The following is a 10546-nucleotide window of genomic DNA, read 5'->3' as shown; positions in this document are numbered from 1 at the left end:
TATATATATATATATATATATATACACACACACACACTAGAAGAGTACTCACGCAATGAAGCGAGATAAATCTCGATTTTAATGTTTAGTTTTTATTCTTTTTCGCTATCGATAATAAGTTGTATGTATGCAAATTTATTTGTAATATTGAATTTTAAGTAATGTGCATCAATAAACAATACTTCATGCATAAAAAATGAGGTTTAAGAGTTTTTGTCAAATGTTTTATAATATAGTATAGATAATTAGGTGAATGATCGTTTAAGAATGAAAATTAAAGTGAGAAATGTAACTATGGATTTAAACTCTTAATCAACTTTAATTTCAAACTCACTCATGAATGGCTCTTGATATAAAGATTGATATGGTGTATCTTGATGCATTTTATTCTAATATACATTCAAGAGTGGAGATCTCTTCTCACTTTAACTTTCCTTTTCATTAAAACTCAACCCTATATAATTATTCACAATTATTTAAAAAATACATATTTCGTTTTATCTATATTCAATAATAATGATATACTTTCACAAAATAAGTAGAGTAATAAAGTTAACAAAAAAAATAATCTAAAAAAGTTGAAATGTATAAACTAAAAATTAATATTAGACAATGTAAATTAATAGTTATTTTTAAATTTTTCAATAGTAATTTTAGTTTATATAAAGAGAGAGTCTGTGTGTGAGAGGTTAACGGGAAAACCATAAGAAAAATGTTCTTACAAATCTCTATGTAATTGCTTTTTAACGACTAGTTTTGAACTCGCATTTTTTTGTAGTAGGTGATTGGTAGCGCATTTGGAATGTCAACGTTCCTTACAAAGTTAGATATTTTGCTTGGTGTGCTTTATGTGACATGACGTACTTCCCACCTGTCTTTAACTACAAGCGCCTGGGATACGTATCTCCCTACTTTGCCCCTTATGCGAACGCAATTTGAAGAACTCTTGGCACACATTTGTGGGTTGTCTTACGGTTGCTCTAGCCTGATTAGAGGTGGTCTTTGGACCAAGGTGGACAGAATGGCAGGAGAAGCAGACTCTTTTATCGATCTTGCCTTCAGGATGCTCAGAGAATGCTCGAGATATATTGGCGTTCAGTTTATTATGGTTTTATGGAGTCTTTGCCAACGAAGAAATGAATCATTTGGAACGTTGGGCCTCTGAACCAACTTCTATCACCCACCAAGCGTCGAATGATCTCATGGAATGGACTCGGGTTCGAGGTTTAAGTTCTTTTGACTAGATTCCAACCAACCCTGTGCACCAATAATTGACATTCTCTAAGACAAGGCTTTAGCAAATGTAATGATGATGTCGTTACGTTCAAGAATAAAAAATTTGCAGGTTATGGTGCCATCGTTCGGGACTCTAGAGGCAAGTTCATCTTGGCCAAAGCTACTCCTGTTAACTTCCTTCCACCGGTTACATAATGCGAAGCGAGAGTTCTCATTGATGTTATTTTATGGTCTTTAAGCTGATGCTATACAAGACACAGTTGGAACAACTCGGAGTTTGGTGATATTACTGCGGATATTCGCTCTTTTCTCCTCAATCACTGCAACTACTTTGTTCATACCACCGGTAGACAAGCTAACGAGGTGGCTCACATTGTGGCGTGCCACTCTCGTTCCGTGTCTTAACATTTTTCATTCATGGCGAAAAATCGTGTGAGAAGGAGAATTAAAATAAGAAGCGTAAGAAGAAATCTGGACATTTGATCACCTTTAATCGCCATGAATCACGTTTGATACATGGATTGATTTAGTGCATCTCGATATATGTCATCCTATTATGCATCCAAAGATATAGATTATTTCTTATATTCTCATTTTAATTCTCATTTTCAATGAAACTCAACCATTTTATTCATCATCGCCTTTTCTTGTTCCTTGTATTGATGACATTTGTCAAACGTATCATTGAATGATGGACATAACGAAGCTGATTAGTTTCACAATGTTCCGTCTTTTCAAAAAAGTTGAGAAAAATTAATAAAATATTAAATTGAATTAAAAATTAAAAAAATAAAAATATTTCAGCATTATACACACACACGTGGAGGTGTCGTGTCCAAGGTGCTGATTGAGCTGGCCCTTCACTACCGTGCTGGCCGTAGTGTACTCCTTTAACTTATTATAATGACAATATTTAGTTATTTACACTTTGCTCCCTCTATCATTTTACATATTTGGTCCTCGATAAGTTGAGTATTCATGGTTTTGCCACAAAAATTAATTCTTTTAAGTACCTTTTTTTAACTTTAATTTAATTTTCTAGTGTGGCAACATGAGATGTGTGTATTTTGTTAGATTACTACTTTAAATTTTTTATCCTTGATATAAGACTTTAATATATACTTTTCATTTATATGTTTTTAGGAGAGAAAACAGTTATTATGTAATGATTAACATACATGAAATGATCCACACTGTTACTTCAGCGTATTCTCATAGCATCATAGCAATCTTAATGGTGACATGAGAAGATACCAAACAAGCATTTCATAAAGTAACCAAGAGTCAAAGTCCTTGAAAATAAATCAAGATGTTTCAAGCCAATAAGCAATTCAAGACAATTGAAAATAACTACTCAAACACAAAAAACGATACCAAGTATGAGTCCTAGCAACTGATTCAACAAGGACACTATAAGCAAGCGCAAATTTAAGGAGCGATTGGGTCTCATGCCACAAATAAGCTTGTCTGATGTAATGTAACTACGACAATGATTCGTTTTGTGGTACCACTGCTAGAGTCAAAGGATGTTAATAAGTATGCACCAAAAAAGAGTTGCATAAAACTATATAAATAAAAACGTAGGTCAAGATTTGTGAATGAACAATAAAATTGTGAAAATATTTTCTATGAAGTAGCAAAAGTCATTGACCTTGGTGTATTAGGACATGTATTCAAAAATTTATGATAGAAGGGGATAAATTGTGTTGTTTATAAAATTGAGGACTAAAACGTACAAATTTAAGGAACTATGAGGGTTCTTTATGGTCGATTAGATAAATAGGTGCACCGAAGTAAGAATCCTCCATTTGTTCATACAAACGGCAGAGTTAACGATTACACGTGTCCGTTTCAGACTCGATCTACGAAGCATCAAATCCGGCCAATCACTCCATCATCATGTGGATGACGTGGCGTCGCCCCACAGTATTAAATTAAATCAAGTACCGTGACCCCATCCTTAAAAAAGAATAATTCATCTGTTAAAATTGATTCAAATAATATCGATATATTTTTTAAAAATTTAAATTAAAAAAAATACTTTTAGCATTCACCAATGAATTTTATATAAAAATAATAACTTCATGAGAATAATACAACAATAACATTTTAAATATTTAAGAAATTGTTCAAATTTATATAAATTTTACATTTTTTAAATAAATTTAAATAATTCTCTCTAAATAAATTTTTATACACGAATTCAAAACGTTTCTTACAAGAATTTTAGAAATGCTATCAATAAACTTGTATCATCAATTTTGTACCGATTAGGTTGAATATATATTTGGTAGAATAGTAATTACGAAAAATTTATATTATCATTTATTATTTGATATTTGTTTTTAAAGATGAAAATCTATCTAATACTGTTTTATTAATGTAAAATTAAATTATGTTTATTTTTTATTCATATGTTATTAAATATATAAATTTGAAAATTGTGAAGTTCTAAAGTAGTAATTATAGTTTGTTCTGATTTAATATATATATATATATATATATATAGAGAGAGAGAGAGAGAGAGAGCTTTCTTTTGAAAACCGATAAAATTGTGATAACATTGATAACTTGTGCATCATGTGTTGTTTCATACAATTTTTTTCATCTAAGACTAGGATTTAGAATATTGATTAACCTATATTTGTTTTACATTGTGTTTGTTTCACATGTACTCGATCACAATATAAACATCTTTTACGTGTTTGTGAAACAAAAAGTATACGTAAAAAAGTTTCGCATTGTGAACCGAATACATATGAAACAAACATATTGTGAACCGAATACATATGAAACAAACACATTGTGAAACAAATATATGTTAATAAATACATTAAATACTACATTTAGATGAGAAAAGTCATAAAACAAAACCTTAAGGTAGAAATTCTCACGGATTTCACAAATTTTGAAGTTCTCAAATAATTAAGCCCCAATGTATGTATGTATGTATGTATGTATGTGTGTGTGTGTGTATGTGTGTACGTGTGTGTGTACGTGTGTACGTGTGTATGTGTGTATGTATGTATGTATGTATGTATGTATGTATGTATGTATGTATGTATGTATGTATGTATGTATGTATGTATGTATGTATGTATGTAGCCATAATTTTGAGAAGTAAAGAAGTGATCCAAACCTTTCATACGGTCAAGATGGAATTTGACTGGTCAAGAATTGTGACTTTGACTGGTCAAAATTTGCAGCTATGCAAAAATAGAGGGGAAAGTTTCATAACTTTTACAAATAGACAACAAACAGGTTCATATGTAAACTCATGTGATTCACATATAAATTATATGTTCATATGTAAACTTGTTAATTGGTTCACATGTGAACTATTTAATGGATTCACATATGAACATGTAGTTCATATGTGAATCACATGGGCAAGGTCATCTCAATCTTTTTGGAGGCCCTTTTACACTATTATAAAAAATATAAGTTGATTGGCCAACAAAATAAATAAAAGTTAAATTAAGAAGTTCATATCATATTGAAGAACAAAAAAAGCTTAAAAAAGGAATGCTGGAATGGAATTTACCTCACCTTAAGCCTGTTAATCTGAATCTGCTATGCAAAACAAGATGCTGGTAGTGGTCTGCCATCACTGGCTACTACCTATTGTCTTGCACAGTAACTCCAATCATGTTGTACTTTTAGAACTCAAGTACTCAACGGACAATAATCAGCAACGGATAGCATATTAGGTTGATTGTTGAACTCAACGAACAACTATGGATAACAAATTAGGAATTAGGTTAAAATTGACGAACACTCAAACAAAACAGGTTATAGATTTTGTAATCAAAATTAGCAATTGTTGAGACCTAGTTTTTTCAGATTTTGAAAAGTGAAATATAAGAACTAAACCAAACACGTTATACAAAAATCATCTAAAATCTAACCATTGTCGTTGACATTGCGTATCTGAAATCCAAATTATTAGCCATCTTTGTATTTTCAGCCATTTGTAGATTTCAATCGATGATGATGAATCAGGAACAGATAAAGGAAGAGATCATAACGTTGTTACTGGTTTCTCCATTTTGATCGGTCGAATACAGGAAGCGAGTTATAAACCAGGGAGAAATGCCTGTGAAATTTGGGTTCTGAAAATTTGGGGGCCCTGTTCTAAATCCCAAATTTAACAGGCCAAGGGACGGTCCTGCACATGGGTTCACTATGAATCCATTTGTCGCTTGTAATTCACATATCAACCATATGTTCATATGTGAACCCGTATGATTTACATATGAACTATTTTAACTAATTCATATATGAATCTGTGTGATCTAGATATGAACTAATTAACTGATTCACATATAAACTCTTATGATTCACATATGAACTAATTAATGGATTCACACATGAACCCCGTGTGATTGACATATGAACCAATTAATCGATTCACATATGAACTCGTGGGTTCATATATGAATTAATTAAATAGTTCACATGTAAACTAATTAACAGATTCACATATGAACCCGTTTATCGCATGTTTGTAAAAGTTACTAAACTACACATCTATTTTCTGCATATTCATGCAATGAATTATCTGGTACTTCACAGTCAAAGCCGCAAATGATGATCAGATGAAGAGTTATGATCACTTCTTTACTTCTCCAATGAAATTTTCCATACATATATATATATATATATATATATGTGTGTGTGTGTGTGTGTGTGCGCGCGCACACACGTGCACGTGTATGTATAGGGGAAAACTCAAACTAGGGAACGGAAGTCGGAGAGGGAAGACCCTTGATCTATCAATATAACGAGAGAGAAAACAACTTTGCTCTCCTTTACAATATAATATGAAGAAAGAAAGAAGGTTCAAAATGATCAATGAGAAGTCAGCCAACTCACGGGAATGTGCAAATAGACAAATCAAATGTAATTCTATAAATATATCACATGTGATTTACAATATGTCCATAAAGACACAGACAATTGGTCAAGGCGACCAATGTCATGTGAAACTCATCATGTGACATGGTTGGCCAATGTAATCCTTCTGGACATATTGTAAATCATGTTCTTAGCATAAAATCACATTTGATTTGACCATTATCGAAAGTTAAAATATGTTGGTTGAGTAGGACCCAAAAAAAATGAAAAATGTGGGGACCCTCCATCAACAGTAAATTAATTGATTCAAGTGTGTTGTTAAAATAGTAATTATATTTTCATTTTTCAATTAAAAAACATCCTTGGTTTTTTATTCTAAAATAGATGAAATGTAATTAAAATATATATCAAAACAAATTACACATAAAAAAGCTCATTTTATCCTTTTCAATTTAATATTCATACTGTTATACATTTTCATAAGCTTTTACATAATTCACTTTGATTATGTTTCAGTTTTAAAGAGTTTGAAGTAGTTAACCTTGCCTTTACAAATAAAGATATATTTAATTAAGAAACATATGCATACCATATTTGACTAATTTATCTTTAAAAACTGTTAAATGAAGTAGTCGTCTCAATTAGGGGTGCTTAAAAAACCGATTAACCCGGCCAACCCAACCCGAAAAAACATACAAAAAAACTCAACCCAAGGTACCTGATACATGGTTGATTCAAAATTAGGTCAAACCGTATCTATTGGGTTGGAATTGAGTTTTAGTAATTTGAATTTAACCCAATCCTGATGAACCCAATATCTTTCTATATTATAGATTTCAATATGAGTGTTAATATATGTACATTATAAATTAGACTAAAGGATCGTTTACCAAACATTTATCCGGGTAAGCTATATTCAAATTATATTACAGTTTCAACTATAAATTTTACTTTCTTATTAACATGAGTTTTCAAATTTTTTAAATTTGTTAAGACTTTTATGTATGTTATTTGATTTTACTTCATTTAAACAAAACGTTTAGCTATATTCTAAAATGATGTGTCAAAGTTTCAATATGGTTAGCCTAATCAACTCAACTCAGCCCACACGATTTCAATTAGGTTGTACTTTTGCTTCAATTGGGTTGGATTGAAAATTTTCAGATCATAAATATTAAGTTAGGTTGTTTAAATACAACCAGTGCAATCAACAATATAACACGTCTCACACACACACACACACATATATATATATATATATATATATTCTCAATTGTTGGAACACAATGGCTGCAAATTATAGGTGTTAGAAGAAACCTTTCAACCAATTGGTTAATGTTTTAAATTGGGAACGATTGGTGCCTCCCACATTGGTTCAAGATATATTTTTTTAAGCATGAAAACACCATATTTACTTGCCATTTTTAATCCCCCTAATCAAGCATGTTGTTGATTAAACCATGCCTTTTAAAGGATTTTGATTTTGAATAAAATATTTGTGCATTATATAATAAATTCTAAGTAATATAATAACGATCAACAAAAAGTTGCATATCATAACTGGTTTTCATGGTATTTTAATCCTCTTAAAAATACCAATATCCATTTTGTTTTGCTTCATTCTTTTCAGATTCTTAATCCCATGTCGTTCTCAAGTCTTACGTTAACGTCTCTTATACTAACAATAACGATATATTATGAACGACTTCAAAACTACATGGACCGTAAGAAAAGGAAAACATACCAAGATTTTTGTCGTTTATTTGTTTCAATTAATCAAATCAATTCATAAAATCAGATAAGAACAAGCATTATTGGATAAAATATGAATAAAAAAAACTTGAAGAATGTGACATTCACCCTTCTACTCATAAAGCTTGCATAGGGTGGAACCAAACATACCTTTACACCGTGGAGTCGACTTAAGCCCTTTATAAAAGACGTCCAACTTTTGGAATTAAATTATTTATTATTAAAACTTTCATTTTTCAATATTTAGGGAAATTATTTAAATTAATTTATTTAAAAAATTAATTGGATAATTATTTGAGGCATCCATATAGATATGGCGTGACGCTTCATTGTTTGAAAAGGGCACCATCACCAAAAAGCAATCGTAGCCGTCTATTGTCCATTGCCCATTCAGCATGCTTTTTATCTACGTGTTACCCATAACACCATATCTTTCATTAATATTTTATATTTTATTAAATATTACTTATTACTAATAAAATATTCCTATTAAAGTTTGTATTAAGTTGAAAATATTTTTTATAAAGAAAAAAAATCAAAAATAAAGTGAATGATCTGGAAGACCAACGTGTACAGCAAATGGAATGGGTCACAGTCCCACGTCATCATATAACTTTCTGCAGATCTTCTGATGCTTCCATATGCCACCACACAGCTTTTCACGTGATCTCTCGGCTACGTGCTTCCATTTCATTGGTTGTTCAAGGGTAGTATTTTGTACGGGACTAAATTAGCCAATCTCCATTTCATATTTTATTTACTTTTGTAACTCAATTATTATTTTAATCAAAATTTACTTTAATATCATTTAATAAAAAGTAAAATCACCAAAATAATTTAAATATACCGAGATATTAAAGTATTAACCACATTTCACCAAAATGGCCACATGGATCATCCCCGGGGGTGAGGGTTGACGTTTGACCGAAAAAATACGAAAAATATATTAAAAAATTAATTTGGTGGGTCTTACATGCACCCCCTTCAGGGTACAAACACTATGCTCCTCAATTTGTGTAGATCTACCCCCGGGGGTGATCCACGAGAGATCCAAATGCATGAGGATATTTATGTACATAAATGTATATCGTTACACAAATTTATTTAATTTTCTTTTTAATTTGAAAATCGAGTTTATGCAAATGCATAAGGCATTTACATAAACTCTATTAAAATGAGAATTTGATTGAAAATGTGGCTAAAAAGTAGATTTAACTGTGAAAATTGGCTATTTCGGTCCATTTCCACAACTGCAATTGTTTTGGATCTTTTCAAAATCATTGATATTTTTCTTACTGTTATATTCATGATCTTATAAAATTAGTTAAAGTGTATATTCATTTTGATTTTTAGATCTGATGCAAGAAGAAATGTAAACTATAAGGACCAAACATGTAATTCACGCTAACATATATAAAGTTAAATCGGGAACATTATCGGGAGGGGTGAGTGACGTGTCTTTTAGACATGTGGTGGTGGTCCAGACGATACATGATTTAATTAAGTAGTTGAGATCCAATCTTGATTCAATTTATTTTATCTTAATTAAGATACGATGACGTAGGCCTGTTATTTAAATAAATCTTTAAAAAAAAAATATTCTACAAGTATTTCATTATTCCAATTTAAACCAAGGGTTAGGTCCAAGGTTTCGTATTGGAATTTTGGATACGCAATTAATTTTGTATAAGCTACATTTATTTATCAAAATAATTAGAGTTTGTTCGGTTTTATATAACTCGAAAAGGAGACAAACACATGTACCGGGAATAACCCAGTGGGATGCTTTGTTTGAACGTTTTATTCGTCTGACGAGTTTAATGGTATGAACATCTTACGCGCTTAACCATATTGGAGTGTTTGTTTTTCACTTAATTATTAAACTATTAGTTAATAGGTTGAACGATAAGCAAAGTTATATCATGACTGAGGTCGTAAAATATTTTTAGATCCCCGTTATGACATCATCGCACAGAGCTTCATATCTCTCACATGCTATCTTTTAGTTTAAATTTGAATCAGTTTAGATTCTAATAATATTAAATTTTATAATTACCACTTGTTTGTAGTTGCAAATATGTCCGTACAAAAACATATATGATTATAATCGATTTTACTATTAAATTTATTATTTTTAGTTTTTGAGAAATGAAAAGCATGTTAAGCCCAACCCTAATTAGAGAAGCCCAAATGAACGACGTTAAGCCCAATTGATCACTCCAACTCTGACTATATAGAGAAGCCCAAATGACGACGTTAAGCCCAATTGATCACTCCAACCCTAACTATATAGAGAAGCCCAAGCGGTTTGGAAGCAAATGACCAAACCGATCAAACGAAACTACAAAAAGGAGGTCTGGTCTGACCGGTTTAAACGGTATGAAGCTATGAGATTTGAACTAAAAAAGCTATAATATATATCTCTAAAATGAGATTTCTACCAATATAATGTTATCTATATCTATACTATATTATAAATATTTGACAAAAACTCTTAAAAACCACTTTTTATGCGTAAAGTATTGTTTATTAATGCATATTACTTAAAACTCAAAATTGCAAGTAGATTGTGCGTAAGTACAACTTATTGAAGCTCCATATATGAATTCGTGTAACTAACTGCAGATAAACATAATCAACTACAAGATAAACATCATATTTTAAATATAAAAAATCTAAAATATAATTAGGATAATTATTG

The sequence above is a fragment of the Cynara cardunculus genome (genome assembly GCF_001531365.2).
Source record: "Cynara cardunculus var. scolymus isolate 2C chromosome LG 12, CcrdV1, whole genome shotgun sequence".
NCBI lineage: Eukaryota > Viridiplantae > Streptophyta > Magnoliopsida > Asterales > Asteraceae > Cynara > Cynara cardunculus.
Note: the sequence above shows the minus strand (reverse complement) of the source record.